Raw genomic sequence first — 17,293 nt, forward strand, 5'->3', positions numbered from 1 at the left:
GAAACAGTGGCAGAGTTTATTTTCTTGGGCTCCAAAATCAGTGTAGACAGTGACTAAAGCATGAAATTAAAATATGCTTGCTTCTTGGAAGAAAAGCTATGACAAACCTAGAAAGTGAAAGAAAAGTGAAGTCGCTCAGTCATGTCTGACTCTGTGCAACCCTATGGACTGTAGCCAACCATGCTCCTCTGTCCATGGGATTTTCCAGACAAAATTACTGGAGTGGGTTGCCATTTCCTTCTCTGGGGGATCTTCCTGACCCAGGGATCAAACCCAGGTCTCCCACATAATAGACAGTTATTCTAGACAGTGTGTTTAAAAAGCAGAGACTTCACTTTGTCGACAAAGATCTGTACATTCAAAGCTGTAGTTTTTCCAAAAGCCACGTATGGATGTGACAGTTGGACTATAAAGATTGAGTACCAAATTGATGCTTTAGAAATGTGGTGCTGAAGAAGATTCTTGAGAGACCCTTGGACAGCAAAGAGATTAAACCAGTCAATCCTAAAGGAAATCAACCTTGAATATTCACTGGAAGGACTTATGTCAAAGCTGAAGCTCCAATACTTTGGCCACCTGTTGTGAAGAGCCAACTCACTATTTAAAAAAAAAAAAAAAAAAACTGATTCTGGGAAAGACTGAGGGCAGGAGAAAGGGGTGACAGAGGATGAGATGGTTGGATGGCATCACCAACTCTATGGACATGAGTTTGAACAAACTCCATGAGATGGTGAAGGACAGGGATGTCTGGTGTGCTTCAGTCCATGGGGTCGCAAGAAATTGGACAGGACTGAGAGAATGAACAACAGCAACAAGCAGTCAATAAAGAAGTAACAAGGTTTGGCCATGCAGACTTCTTGACCCATAAACTCCCTGTTTCTACCCTCTGGTACAGGGAGGGGAACTTTCAAATGAGAGATTTATTTCCTGCTCTCAGGGCTACAAAGGAGAATCAGAGTGTCCTGTTTCCACTGCTCTTTCTTAAGTAACTTTAATTCAAAGTATTAATATACCAAGCAGCATATTTTGGGGTGATATAGTCTGCTCTCCTTCAGCGGCATAATATCTATCACACATAGTTCACTCTTTATTTAATTTCCTATTCTATTTGTATACAGATAGATCTCATTTTATCATGCTTCATTTTGTTGTTTTTTCAGTTAGTTGTATTTTTTTTTCTTTTTTTTAATTATTTTTCTTTTTTAAAAAAAAATTGTCATACATTGATATGATCAGCCATAGATTTACACTTATTCCCCATCCCGATCCCCCCTCCCACCTCCCTCTCCACCCGATTCCTCTGGGTCTTCCCAGTGCACCAGGCCGGAGCACTTGTCTCATGCATCCCACCTGGGCTGGTGATCTGTTTCACCATAGATAGTATACATGCTGTTCTTTTGAAACATCCCACCCTCACCTTCTCCCACAGAGTTCAAAAGTCTGTTCTGTATTTCTGTGTCTCTTTTTCTGTTTTGCATATAGGGTTATCGTTACCATCTTTCTAAATTCCATATATATGTGTTAGTATGCTGTAATGTTCTTTATCTTTCTGGCTTACTTCACTCTGTATAAGGGGCTCCAGTTTCATCCATCTCATTAGGACTGGTTCAAATGAATTCCTTTTGACGGCTGAGTAAAATTCCATGGTGTATATGTACCACAGCTTCCTTATCCATTCATCTGCTGATGGGGCATCTAGGTTGCTTCCATGTCCTGGCTATTATAAACAGTGCTGCGATGAACATTGGGGTGCATGTGTCTCTTTCAGATCTGGTTTCCTCAGTGTGTATGCCCAGAAGTGGTATTGCTGGGTCATATGGCAGTTCTATTTCAAGATTTGTGGTCAATCTGTATCAACCAAGTCTGTCAGCACAGGTTTTCCAACAGAATTTATTCACTTCATGTCTCCATGTCACATGTTAATAATTCTCACAGTTTTTGAACTGTCTCATCATTAATCTATTTGTTCTGTTGATCTGTGATCAGTGATTTTTGACATTACTTTTACAGCTCATTGAAAACTCAGATGATGATTAGCATTTCTTCTTTTTTTTAGTGATCAAATACTTTTAAATTATGGGATTTGCATTTTTTAGACATAATGCAACTGAACATTTAATAGACTGTGATATTATGTGAATGTAACTTTAACATACACTGGGAAACCAAGCATTTCTTTTGACTCTCTTTACTGTGATACTCACTTTATTGTGGTAGGCTGGAACTCAACCCACAGTATCACCAAGGTCTGTTTGTAGGTAAGAATTATACATTCTTACAATGCATAAGAAGATGTCTATAAGTAATTGTTCCATGAATGTGTGTTTTTAAATAGTTTCCTGTTGTTATGCTGGTGAATGTTCTTTATCTCTGGTGATATAAGGCTGGTAGATGTTCAACAACAATTAAAAATAAACAGCATTTGAAGGTTTTTTTCTACTAATACAGTTCATATGAACAAAGATAATATTTTATTAAAAACATGTGTTGGGATACTTCTGTGGGAAAAAAAAAAAAAGCTAATATCCATTTGTTTCTGAAATAGCCTTTGTGTGTTACTCATAGGAAGAGAGAGAGAATGATGGTTACCAGGAGATGGGAGTGGGGGATTGAGAATATGCTGGTTAAATTGTACACAATTGTAGGAGAAATTAATTCTTCATTTTATGTACAGCATTGGGATTAAAGCTACAATACTGTATTATATATAGTAAAGTGTCTAGGATACTAGATCATAATTATCCCTCAACAAAAATGAACAATAATTATATGACTGATGCAGGTTTTAGCTAAAGGTATAATGGTAATCCTGTTCTAATACATAGATTACTAAATAAATACTGTACTACACAATTTCATGAAGCAAAGGAAATAACTAAAATATTGTCCCTGAAGTTGTGCAGCATAGCAGCCTTAGAGGATATGCTCTTTATTTTTCATGTTCAGCATGATAATATATGAATCATTTCAGGATGCTGACAAGCATATATTCTTATGTATTCATTAAATTCTTCTCCTGAATGTAACATAAAATAAAGTCTTCTTACTGTGAGTTTTGCTTATCACAATTAATTTATTTCTTTACCACAAAAAAGGCAAATGCAAAATTTTTGTGTATGGAAAGTAATTTATGAAGATAAATATAAGCCAGTATATGTTTACAAATACTCCAGGGGACTGTCTCCTCTGAAACCTCACTGAGAACTAGATAGAGACCTAGGTTTATTTTAGGGTCTTATAAACCTAGAACCCACTGTAGACTAAAAATCATTAAAATAAAATTATTGATATGTGATAAAGAGTGCCTGAATAATATATTAATTGTTGCCTTATTGTAATTATTAGAGTTATGATGTCTATTTAAATATACTTAACTTACACTACAGGAGATATTGCTGAGGCCAAGCACAAGCAAAGTACTTATAATAATTTGCTACATGTTAAACTGAAGGTGTTTGTGTCACTCAAGAGCTTTACTACCATTATCTAGTTACATATTTGAAGGTTGGAGTTTGTCCTTGCTTACTTCATTATGATTCCTTTGCAAAATCACTTTTCCCGTCAGGCACTTCTCTATTTCCCAGGATATAAAATCTCTTAGGATTTCACTCTGTTGAGATAGGACTTAAATTTAGCTTCCTAAACATGGCCGTCTCTGCAGACCATTTAGTATAACTTCCTGCCATTATGAGGGAATGAGCTGTTGTGTCTACATTATTATTAAAAATTGGATAATTAGCTTAACAAACGGTTTTACATTTAATTGAAGTTGACTTTCTTACATTACAAAAGAAAATCACAGTTAAAATTTAATACATCAGAAGCAAGCAATTGAGAAAGAAATATGAGTCCCCTGTGCCACTATACCTCTATTTGTAATACTCTATAGGAACAGTTTATTTATTAATACAAACACTTGCCTTTAGAAAATAATTGTGTGCCACTGAGTCATGGCCAATGAGTGTAAGTTCAGTATACCAAGGAGGGTACCAAGAGGGGTACCAAGGAGTACAAGATTCATTAAGTCTCTTTGTTTCTGGGAAAAGTATTAGAAGTACACATGGGCTTAAAAGGGGGTTAAATAAGACATTTTTGCATTACTAAATAATCTATGAAGATTGTAGTATTTATTTCACAAAAAATATACTGCACTGTTATGTATATCAAGAATTTCTAGGGATACAAATTTATAATAATAATTCTGAAGTTTCTGGTAATGGTAAACAGACTTTACTTTTGGAAAATGTTTTTGATGTGCAATGAATGAATCAGTTCAGTCAGTCGTGTCCGATTCTTTGCAACCCCATGGACTGCAGCATGCCAGGATTCCCTGTCCATCACCAATTCCAGGAGCTTGCTCAAATTCATGCTATATAGAGAACACTTAAATAATAACTATACAGATAAACATTTTTCCAAAAGGTTACCTGTTGACCTAGGTAAGTATAGACCAAGAAGTAACAATTTCCAGAATTAACAAAGCCTTTTATAAACTCCCTCCTAAATGGCTGATCTCTTACCTCCAAAGAGTAGATACTTTCTTGACTTTTACTGCGACAGATCAGTTTTGTATTTTTTTTTAAACCAGACATAACTGGATCTCTATAGCATGCAGTATTTTGTTCAATTACATGCAATCCATCCATGCTGTTGCATGCAGTTTCAGTACATTCACTGTCATTGAAATATCTTAATTTTTTGTGCATATGCATCATTTATTTATGTTAATGTTGATGAACAATCATATTTGCCACCAATTGGTAGTGAGTATACTATGAAAGGCATATGAATTAAATATATAGAAAGTGAAGAAAATGGTTAGAATTGGAATTAAATCATGCAAGACAAAGTATTTTGATGCTAGCTTTCCCTTTCTATGGAAAATCAAACCAGAAATCTCTTACAAGTCCTTAGCTCAAGCCCCTATTTGAATCACAGATTCTGTGGGGTGTTCACATTAAGTGACTATTTATCCTCCACATTCTGTTTAGGGTCAAGGATCTCACACATTGTACAAGTCAATCAATTTAAGACATCCTTTATTGAGATTAAAATTCTTCATTTAACATGCAACATTTTATTTTCTTCAGTTCACTCATTAGCCTTAGATTTGCTTATAAGGGCTAAATGCAGATGAAATTTGATTTTAGACACATTAGCATTTTGTGGTTTTTTTTTTTTTTTTCCTTTTTTAAGAGAGTAATGTGCTAACTGTAGAATATTTATACTTCTGAGATTGACACCCATCTTTGTGTCAGGCTTCATTCTGAATCAATCTCACTTCTGCCATGCTGCTGTTCAATATAGTATCTAGAAGGTAGAAAAACAGTCCAAGAGAAGGAAATGGCAACCCACTCCAGTATTCTTGCCTGGAAAATCCCATGGACTGAGGAGCCTGGTAGGCTACAGTCCATGGGGTCACGAAGAGTCAGACACAACTGAACGACTTCACTTTCACTTTTCACTTTCATGCATTGAAGGAAATGGCAACCCACTCCAGAATTCTTGCCTGGAGAATCCCAGGGACAGAGGAGCCTGGTGGGCTGCCATCTATGGGGTCGCACAGAGTCAGACATGAGGGAAGAGACTTAGCAGCAGCAGCAGATAAACATTTCAAAAGGTAATAACATTAAAAAAGGATTGAGAAAATATTATAAATACAAGAAACACCCCCTCATTTTTCTATACATCGACACATCCCCCTACCTGTCTCAGAATCCTAGAAAAGCTTTTACCCTGGAGTGTACTACCTATTCTCCTACTTGGGCTTTAATCTAAAATGTTTTCACTCAAAGGTGTCTTACAAAGGCACTTGGATAGACTTAGGTACCAAATTATTTTTGGCTTGTTTTATTGTAGCAAACACTCAAGAATGCACTTGATTCTTATAGGGTCCTTCAAAGGAATGCTTATGTCTCTGTCTACTAAATAGGCCACTTTCAGCAATTCAATCACCAGCAAACTAGAGTAGAGATATGTGAAGTTTTCAAATATCTTCTAGCCAGAGGAGAGTTTTTTGGTTTAATTATTTTAAAAAAATCATCTGTATGTCTTTAACTTTCCATTACTTTTAGTATTCACAAAGTTTATGTACTTAGATATAAGATGTGTGTATGTGTGTGTGAGTTTGTGCTCAGTCATGTCTGACTCTTTGTGACCCCCTAGGCTGTAGCCTGCCAGTTCCTTTGTCCATGGAATTATCCAGGTAGGAATGCTGGAGTGAGCTCCCTTTCCCTTCTCGAGGGGATCTTCCCGACTCAGGGATCAAACCTGCACTTCCTGCATCTCCTGCATTGGCAGGTATATTCTTCACCACCATACCATCTGGGAAGCAGATATAACATACAAAACGTGTGTTTAAGGCACATGCATTTAAAGCTATCAATAATTTTTTTTGCTTTATTATGAATAAATTTTCAATAAAATTAACTTCTTTCTTTTTCCTTTTCTCTCTTTCTCATTCTTTCATTTACCCACTTGCTATATACCTCCTGGGTAACAGTCCTTAAAATCAGAATGTTCATAACCCCACATTGAAGGAAATAATTTAGAAAACAGATACAACAATGATCTGAAGCACAGGCTGGTGTGTGAATCAAGCTCAGAGCTTGCAGGAGAGACATAAACTTCCTGGAGGAGGTGACTGGGTTGTAAATTGCAGCCCTCCAACCTGGACACACAGTTTCCTTAAATGACACGGTCTTGTCCACCTCATGGTCACCCTAACTGTCCAACCATCTTCACAAAACGCTTTCTCTGCTGACTTGCATCTCTCAGTTACTTCCTACTTATCTCTTAGATACCAAACTAGTTGTGTTCGTTTTCAGGGAGCAATTTTTAAATTTCTTCACTATATTTGAACAATGTGCTTTAGGTTTATGTTGTCCACTGTTTGCATTATTGTGCAAATATAGTTAATTATAAATACTGTGAATAATTATCTAATTAACACCTATCACTTCCATTAGAAAAGATTAATTCGTGTAAAAACTGCTAGATTTACCATTAAATTCAGAGGAAGCAAAAACTTGGCAAACTAACAGTTCAGAACTTTTCCACAAATAGGGAGCCTTAAATATAAGTTCAAGACATAAAATGGAAGTGTGGAGTATATAGGAAACAACACATTTTGGAATGACTTGAATATACTTATTGATCAAACCAGAGGAATCAAAACAATTTTGACTTAAATCATAGTGTAAGAGTAGGAGAAAAACATATACCTACAGCTTTACAATGGAGACACTTTCCATTTTTAGGCTTCTTCAGAGCCTCTTTCACATGCTTGTTTCTTAAGCTATAAATCAGGGTGTTTAACATGGGAATCACAAGGGTATAAAACAAGGAGGTCATTTTGTCTTCGTCTAGAGAGTAGGATGAACTTGGCCGGGAATACATGAAGAGTAGAGTTCCCTGGAAAATTGCCACAGCAGTTAGGTGGGAGGTGTAGGTGGAGAAAGCCTTGAACCTCCCTTCAGCAGAGTGGATCTTTATCGCTGCTAGGATGGTGTAACAGTAAGACACAAAAAGATCTGAAAGCATAATCAGTTCAATGAAGCCCAAAATGATAAATATCACTAACTCATTGGCCTGTGCATGTGAGCAAAATAGCGAAAGTAGAGGAGGGACATCACAGAATAAATGATTAATCTCTTTTGACTCACAGAAACACAGGCAGAATATTAATATTGCATTAATTAAAGCATCCACAATGCTGGTCATGTAAATCTCAACCATGAGCAGGGAGCACATCCTGCTGGACATACTGACCACATAGAGCAAGGGGTTGCTGATGGCCTTGTACCAGTCATAGGCCATCACTGCCAGCAGGAGACACTCAGAATCTACAAAGGTTCAGAAGATCAATGATTGCAGAGCACAGCCATAAAAGGGGATTGATTTGCTCTTGGCAAGGAAGTCTATCAACATCTTGGGTCCAGTTGCTGTGGATTAGCAGAGGTCACTGAAGGAGAGGTGACGGAGGAAAAAGCTTCACATTGACATGTGAAGCTGGGAGTCCATTTTTATTAAAATGATCATCCCAAGATTTGCAGCAAGAATAATGAGATAAACAACCAGAAACATGGTAAACATCACTTTGATTCTAGGGTCGCTATTAATTCCTAAGAGAATGAATTCATTCAAGGAAGAGCAATTTTCTCCATCCATTCTTTATTCTTCTAGAATGCTCCAGAAATCATAAGAAAAAAAAAAAGAGTGAGATCAAAGGTTTAACTCTTCTTGATATTTGGAAAAATATAATCTGTAAATAAGAAAAGATTTATTACAGTGTATTATATTTTTTATATCCTTTATCCTCATAATGTAGCTTAGAGATGTCTCATTTTATGCTGCTGACAAAAGTTGAAGTGTCTAGGATAGGATTTTGACAGCTTGATCCTCAATTTGGATGTCATCTGTGAGGTATTGGAATTGTGTGAAACTTCACTGCTTTATCTCAGCAATCAATTATGAGATTAGAGATCACTGCAGGTTAATATGATATGAAAGCAACACCCAAATTAAAGAGACAAAACTGGAATATACAACCTTGTATGTATAAAATAAATATCCAATTGAGCATAAAAGTGGTTATACTTCTTGAGTTATTTAAGAATCATATACCAGAAACCAACACAACTTTGTAAAGCAATTATCTTCCAATGAAAAATAAAACTTAAAAAGGAATCATAATTTGCTTAAGATTGTGTATTAAACTCACACAATGAGCGTATCTTGGAATTTAAAATGAACAATATGATATTACTATTCTCGGTCTAAATTAGTGTTCATATTTTTGAAACATTAGGTATTTCATAAGTTTTTATCTAGATATATTCCACATTATTGTTACTTGCATGCAGGAGTGGTGAGGGGTCAAAAGATCTGTCTCTTGATCAGCCAAACAAATTCTAACAAGTGGGATCAACACAGCCTTTTAGATTTTAGCCTCATTTATTCCAGGTGGCTGCTAAGGTAGGAGGTGCCTGAGACAGGGGTTCCATACCTGGGTTGCGAAGATCCCCTATAGGAGGGAATGACCACCGGAACCAATCCAGTGTTCTTGCTTGAGAATCCCATGGACAGAGGAGCCTGGCGGGCTACAGTCCACAGGGTCACAAAGAGTTGGACACAACTTGAAGCAACTTAGCATGAACACACATCCATTAAAAATAGAGATGGAAAAAGGAGCAATAAACATATCTTTGATATATTGCCTTCTATTTATGTGTACATGTGTGTGTATGTACTTTTGTTTCCCTGTTAATATATGAAAACTGGAATATGAATGATAGTTTCATTTTGCTTTAAACAAGTAAATATATTATGTGGTTTATACCAGGCTGAATTTATACAAATTTGTATTTTTATTGGGATATATCAGTGGTGACTGGGGAAATATTGAAAAAAGTCTTAAGTATACATATATCATTTCACGGTGATTAAAAATATGAAGATTATCTTATTAATTTTGATTATTAACTAAATTAATGTAACTTTTACTTATCTACTATCAAAATGAATCATTTTTCCCTTGCTGTAAAAGAAACATCATTTTTTGCTAAGAGATTTCAGACTATGACTAAAGAAAATAGATATCTATCTACAAGTTTCTAAATAATTTATTCCTTATTTTTTCAAATATAAAGTATCTTATTTTTCACTCTTATATTTGGTTACTTAGAAACCTACCTGTGATCAGTAAGTCTTTTGGTGCTTGCTCCTGGTAACTGAACAACATATGCAAATCACATTTAATTTTTCATAGTGACATTTGGGAGTAAGTCTCTAAAGCGTTTACCCTCATGCTTTTGTATTATGCAAACATATGGTTAATTAAATGTCTAGTTCTGTATTTTCCCCTGTGATTGATGCAACCACTTCAGCAATGGCCAAACTTTAGTTCTTTGAACTTGCTTCAAATTGATCAATATTAGAAAGGTAAAATTATTTTAATATTATGATTCATTGTTACTCTAAGTCGACACCATCTTCCACTCAAATTAGACATCTAATGAAAGTGAAACAAACTTTCTATTTAATTATTTTATGTTATCACTCATCCTGTTAAATTCTTAAGTTAATACATTAATTAAAATAATTATTTTACTTATTATTGTTTATTCTTAATCATTTTTTATTTTGTGTGTTTATTTCAGTGTCAAACCAAAAACTAATTTACAAGGCTGATGTCAAGTTTACCTCCTGTATTTTGTTTAGAATTTTTATGGTTTCCATTCTTATGTTCAAGTCTTTAACTCATTTTAAGTTGACTTTTGTGTATGGAATAAGGAGTACAGGTGGCACTTGTGGTAAAGAACCTGCTTGCCAATTTCGGAGACATAAGAGATCCCTGGTTGGATCACCAGGTAGGGAAGTTCCCCTGGAGAAAGAAATGACAGCCCCCTCCAGTATTGTTGCCTGGAGAATGCCATGGATGGAGGAGCCTGTCAGGTTACAGCCCATGGTGTTGTATGACCGAGCAACGCAACACAATTTCATTATTTCGCCTGCAGCTATCTAGTCATCCCAGCACCATTTATTAAAGAACACATTTGAATCAGTTCTAATGAGATGGATGAAACTGGAGCCCATTACACAGAGTGAAGTAAGCCAGAAAGATAAACACCAATACAGTATACTAACACATATATATGGAATTTTAAAGATGGTAAGGATAACCCTATATGCAGGACAGAAAAAGAGACACAGATGTATAGAACAGACTTTTGGACTCTGTGGGAGGAGGCGAGGGTGGGATGATCTGAGAGAATAGCATTGAAACATGTATATTATCTAGGGTGAAACAGATCGCCAGCCCAGGTTGGATACATGAGACAAGTGCTCAGGGCTGGTGCACTGTGAAGACCCAGAGGAATGGGATGGGGAGGGAGGTGGGGGGGGGGATCAGGATGGGGAACACATGTAAATCCATGGCTGATTCATGTCAATGTATGGCAAAAACCACCACAATATTGTAAAGTAATTAGCCTTCAACTAATAAAAATAAATGAAAAAAATAAAAATAAAAAAGACTATCTTCCCCATTGTATATTATTGGATCCACAATTGTACATTTACTAACCATGTATAAGGTGGCTTATTTGTTCCATTGATCTATGTGTCTGTTTTATTCCAATACCATACTCTTTTGATTACTATGTCTTCATAATATAGTTTGAAATCAGGAAATGTGATGCCTCCAGGTTTGATTTGCTTTCTCAGGATTGCTTGGCTATTAAGCATCCTTTTGGGTTCCATGTCTCTAGAGGGTTTTTTTTTTTTTTTCCTTGTAAAATATTGAATATGTTATGCTCTAAGAATTTAACAATTTCTTCTAAGTCATTTGATTTTTTTGGGGGGGAGGGGATGTATATTGTTCATAGTAGCTTCTTATGATCCTTTGTTTTTGTGTAGTATCAAGGGTCATATCCCTAAAGCCATTTATAGTATTAGTTATTTGAGACTTCTCCCTTATTCTTGGTAAATTTAGCTATTTTCCCCCTCCATTTTGTTAATAACAGAAGAACTGTAAAAAAAAGATCTTCATGATCCAGTTAATTATTAATTATAATTCACCTAGAGCCAGACATCCTGGAATGTGAAGTCAAGTGGGCCTTAGAAAGCATCACTACAAACAAAGCTAGTGGAGATGATGGAATTCCAGTTGAGTTATTTCAAATGCTAAAAGATGATGCTGTGAAAGTGTTGCACTCAATATGCCAGCAAATTTGGAAAACTCAGCAGTGGCCAAAAGACTGGAAAAGACTGCTCAAACTACCGCACAATTGCACTCATCTCACACACTAGTAAAGTAATGCTCAAAATTCTCCAAGCCAGGCTTCAGCAATACGTGAACCGTGAACTTCCAGATGTTCAAGCTGGATTTAGAAAAGGCAGAGGAACCAGAGATCAAATTGCCAAAATCCAATGTATCATTAAAGAAGCAAAAGAGTTCCAGAAAAAAACTCTATTTCTGCTTTATTGACTATGCCAAAGCCTTTGACTGTGTGGATCACAATAAACTATGGAAAATTCTGAAAGAGATGGGAATACCAGACCACCTGACGTGCCTCCTGAGAAATCTGTATGCAGGTCAGGAAGGAACAATTAGAACTGGACATGGAACAACAGACTAGTTCCAAATAGGAAAAGGAGTACGTCAAGGCTGTATATTGTCACCCTAATTATTTAACTTATATGCAGAGTACATCATGAGAAATGCTGGGCTGGATGAAGCACAAGCTGGAATCAAGATTGCCAGGAGAAATATCAATAACCTCAGATATGCAGATGACACTACCCTTATGGCAGAATGTAAAGAACTAAAGAGCCTCTTGATGAAAGGGAAAGAAGAAAGTGAAAAATTTGGCTTAAAGATCAACATTCAGAAAACTAAGATTATGGCATCTGGTCCCATGACTTCATGGGAAATAGATGGGGAAACAGTGGAAACAGTGGCTGACTTTACTTTTCTGGGCTCCAAAATCACTGCAGATAGTGATTGAAGCCATGAAATTAAAAGAGGCTTACTCCTTGGAAGGAAAGTTATGATCAACCTAGATAGCATGTTAAAAAGCAGAGACATTACTTTGCCAACAAAGATCTGTCTAGTCAAGGGTATGGTTTTTCCAGTAATCATGTATGAATGTGAGAGTTGGACTATAAAGAAAGCTGAGCACAGAAGAATTGATGCTTTTGAACTGTGGTGTTGAAGACTCTTGAGAGTCCCTTGGACTGCAAGGAGATCCACCCAGTCCATCCTAAAGGAGATCAGTCCTGGCTGTTCATTGGAAGGACTGATGCTGAAGCTGAAACTCCAATACTTTGGCCACCTGATGTGAAGAGCTGACTCATTTGAAAATACCCTGATGCTGGGAAAGATTGAGGACAGGAGAAGGGAACAACAGAGGATGAGATGGTTGGATGGCATCACTAACTGGATGGACATGGGTTTGGGTGGACTCCAGGAGTTGGTGATGGACAGGGAGGCCTGGTGTGCTGCCACTCATGGGGTCACAAAGAGTCATACATGACTGAGCAACTGAACTGAACTGAAGTGAAAAGTACAGCTTTCGTGGTGATTGCCTTTTTCTATTTCATATGTTTTAACTCTGATCTTTCTTATTTCTTTTCTGTTACTAACTTTGGACAGCATGTTTTGCTTTCCTAATTCCTTGGGGGTATAAAAGTAGCTCTAGCTTTTTTTTTTTTTTTTCCATTAATGTAAGAATTTTTTCAACACAAATTTTCCTCTTAAAACTGTGTTTGTTGTAGCTTGTTATTGTCCTCTAATTTTTGGCATGACATTTTTCTATTTCCATTTGTCTCAATATATTTTTTAAATTTATTTTTTATTTCTTCTCTGAACTTCTGGTTGTTCAGGGATATGTTTAATCTCCATACATTTGCAAATTTTTAAACTTATTTCTCTAATTGAATTCTAGTTGTATACTGTTGTGGCTGGAATAATGTTTGATATGGTTTCAATTTTCTGTGACATTCTTGAATGAAAGTCTTATTGTCTGTCAGAGTAAGATGATCTGGAGACGTGTTGCCCCTTAAAGTGTTAGTCACTCAGTCATGTCAGACTCTTTGTGACCTCATGGACTGTAACCCAGAAGGATCCTCTGTCCACAGAATTCTCCAGGCAAGAATACTGAAGTGCGTAGTCATTCTCTTCTCCAGGGGATCTTCCTGATCCAGGGATTGAACCCAAGTCTCCCATATTTCAGGCAGATTCTCTACAATATCCCTAGAATAGTCATAAAAGCTGAGATACATTTTTGTGTACAAATTCCTTCCAGGGAGATACTGGTAAATTGGGATAAGAGGCCCACAGACGATTGAATAAGTCTATTTTAATTTTATAATCCCACTTATAGGGGTTAAAATATTCTTGCCTTTATTTCACATCTACTAGATCTCATAATAACAGCCAGTATGTAGATCAAATATATCTTTAGATGCTCTGATACAGGGCAGTCAAAAGGAGAAAGATTACCTAACCAGATTACACATGTATATTCTCTAAATTAGCAACAGTCCACCAACACTCCATTTTTCTTGGACAATATATCTCAAAAAATTTTTTCTACCATGTTTCTGCTCATAAATAACCGTTCTAAAATACTGTGTGTAAATTGAAGAAACACAGTACAGGTAGAAACCCCTGCAGTATTTTAATTCTGTGGAAAAGGTCAGTTTCTCACAAATGCCCCCTGTGGAAGCCAGAGAATCTGCTTGGGCTTTAATTTCATTCGGAAACGTTTTTGCACAAAGACACTTTACAACGATAGCTAGAAAATCTAAGAAACAGTGGTGTTTAACTGTAATAAATAATTAAAAGTGTAAACAGTGTAAACAATAAAACTGTAAAACAATAAAAACAGTGTAACAACTGTAATAAATAAGTACATGAATTTTACATGCTTCTCCAAAAAATCTGTGCTGTTTAGACATGCTGATTCAGTGCTTTAGCATCAGATTCTACAGCAGAAACCAACAAAATATATACATATTAAGAATGTAAACAGATGAATGCTCTTTGCTTCTAGTGTGATATGTATTTTCTTTTCATAGATCAGCACCCTAGTATTCCAACTATTTTATATTCTTTCTTAATATATATATATATACATATATATATTAAGTTTGAATATATGCTGCCCATATATTCAAGCCACATACAATATCTTCAGTTAATTTTGATTTTGTTAATTATTGATGTCTAATAAACACTCACAAATGTTATCTAGTCTTTATTCCTTCCTTTTTCTTTACTTCTTCCTCTCTCTCTCTTTCTTTCTCCATTTGTGTCCCAAACATTAGTTAAGTTCTTTGGATAATACAGATGGAATGCAGAATCCCTGGGCAAAGATTGCTCACAATCTCATACTGTAGGCCATGATTTCACAAGCAAGATGATATTAAATAGAATGACTAAAGAAAATGGTTGTCTGTGAACTATGAAAAGGAACATTTAATCAGAGACTAGAAGGGGAGGAGTTGATAACTAATTATTAAAGAAAACTATGTAATTTACCAAGGCACTTTAAACTGCTTTCAATTTTGGATTTCTTAATTCTAAAAAGGTTTGTGTATGTGTGTGTCTGTGTATTGAGTCGCATCTGACTCTTTGTGACCCCAGGGACCACAGTCTACCAGGCTCCTCTGTACCTGAAATTTTCCAAACAAGAATACTGGAGCAAGCTGCCATTTCCTACTCCAGCACATCTACCTGACCCAAGGTCTGAATCCGAGCCTCCTGCATCTCTTGCATTGGCAGGCAGATTCTTTACCACTGAGCCACTGGCAATCCCCTAAAAAGGTATACAGCTGCTCTACTCATGACCTCTGCAAGTATCAAATCATCTTCCTAGAATCTTTTCCTTTTCCAAATTATTTTTGAATCTGACAATTAATATCTCCATTCAAGAAAACCTTTCTTCTGCACACTGTGTTTTGACATTTGTTCCTAGATTTTTCACCCTAAGTTTTTACTTTTTTTTTTAATTAATGAAAATCTTAAACTTTACTATGAATTGTATGTGTGGTTAGTTAATAAATGTTTCTTTATTCATCTAGATTATAAGGTCTGTTTCTATACAAACTAATGGATTTTTTAAGAAACGTAAAGCACTTAGAGGCAGGCAAAGAAACAGTAAATAGTTGATAAATATTAACATACTTGAAATAATAATGCTTGAATGAATGGATACACCCAAAAAATATGACAGAATTTGAAGAGCCAGGAAGTTTTGCACAGAAAGAATTTCAGAGATAAGGTCAAGACATATAATGAAGCATGGCAAGTTTTGAAAACTGCAACAATTTCCTATGGCTGAACTTTAGTATAGATATTCATTTATTAAATAATTTGATAAAATTATATTTCTCACATATAATACCATATAATTTTGCAAAAATAATAACTACTATATGTGTCTGCATATGTGTGATATAAATATTTGAAACCATCTTTTATTTTTTAGTTTTTCTAGGGCATTTTTCACATCCTTGTTCCGTAGGCTATATAAATCAGAGGACTTAACATGGGAATCATAAGGGTGTAAAACAATGATGTCATTTTGTCTTGCTCTAAAGAGTAGATTGAACTTGGTCTGAAGTACATAAAAAGAAGAGTTCCCTGGAAAATTGCCACAGCAGTTACGTGGGAGGCGCAGGTGGAGAAAGCTTTGAACCGCCCCTCAGCAGAATGAATCTTTGAGACTGCTAGGATGATGTAACAGTAAGATACAAGAACTCCTGAAATCGAGCTCAATTCAATAACTCCAAAAACAATAAAAACTGTCAATTCATTGACCTGTGTATCAGAGCAGGAAAGAAGGTAGAGTGGAGGTAAGTCACAGAAGAAGTGATTAATCTCATTTGACGCACAGAAACATAAGCAGAATGCTAATGTCGTGTGTATCAGAGCATCTGTCATCCCCACCAGGTAAACCCCAGCCATGAGCAGGGAGCACGCCCTGCTGGACATGCTGACCGCATAGAGCAAGGGGCTGCTGACGGCCTTGTACCTGTCATAGGCCATCACTGCCAGGAGGAGACACTCAGAATCTGCAAAGGTACAGGCAATCAAGAATTGTAGGGCACAGCCATAGAAGGGGATTGGTTTGTTCTTGGCTAAAAGGTCAACCAGCATCTTGGGTCTGATTGCTGTCGAATAGCAGAGGTCACAGAAGGAGAGGTGGCTGAGGAAAAGATACATTGGGGATACAGCTGGGGATCCATTCTAATCAAAATTATCATTCCAAGATTTCCCAGAAGATTAATAAGATAAACAAGTAGTAACATGGCAAATAAGGTCACTTTCCCTCCCAAATTACTGGTAATCCCCAAGAAAATGAATTCAGTCACAGAGGAGCAATTTTCTTTTTCCATTCTTTAATTTTTCTCATCTAAATTTTTGACAAGTGATCAGGAAAACTATAGATGAACGTATGGACATCTGCAAAATATCTGTAAAGAAGAACACAGTCTCTTTGTGTAAATGTCATTTTATACTCAGAAAATTACCCAATCATGTAATTACTTTTTGAAGGAACATTGTTACCTACCTGGAAAAATAAAAACAAACAAAGAAACAAAAAAACAGTAATACACATTGAAAAAGTTTTATCTAAGTCTGAATGTCATCATGATGTATATAAAATTTTATGAGTTTTTCATTTTCCTAGATTTTTGCTTTCTTATCTATGGACATATAATTGGATGAATGTTTCATTCTATGTTCAAAATACCATAGAAGAGACACCAATGTTTGACAGAC

The 17,293-nt window shown here is 36.0% G+C and overlaps 2 pseudogenes; both read right to left on the reverse strand.

The window, feature by feature from the left end:
* Positions 1-7,191: 7,191 nt before the first annotated feature.
* LOC122433817 lies at positions 7,192-8,178 on the reverse strand (annotated as a pseudogene).
* Positions 8,179-15,938: 7,760 nt separating this feature from the next.
* Positions 15,939-16,905, reverse strand: LOC122433818 (annotated as a pseudogene).
* Between the last annotated feature and the right edge of the window lie 388 nt (positions 16,906-17,293).

The sequence above is a fragment of the Cervus canadensis genome, chromosome 33 (genome assembly GCF_019320065.1).
Source record: "Cervus canadensis isolate Bull #8, Minnesota chromosome 33, ASM1932006v1, whole genome shotgun sequence".
Classification (NCBI taxonomy): domain Eukaryota; kingdom Metazoa; phylum Chordata; class Mammalia; order Artiodactyla; family Cervidae; genus Cervus; species Cervus canadensis.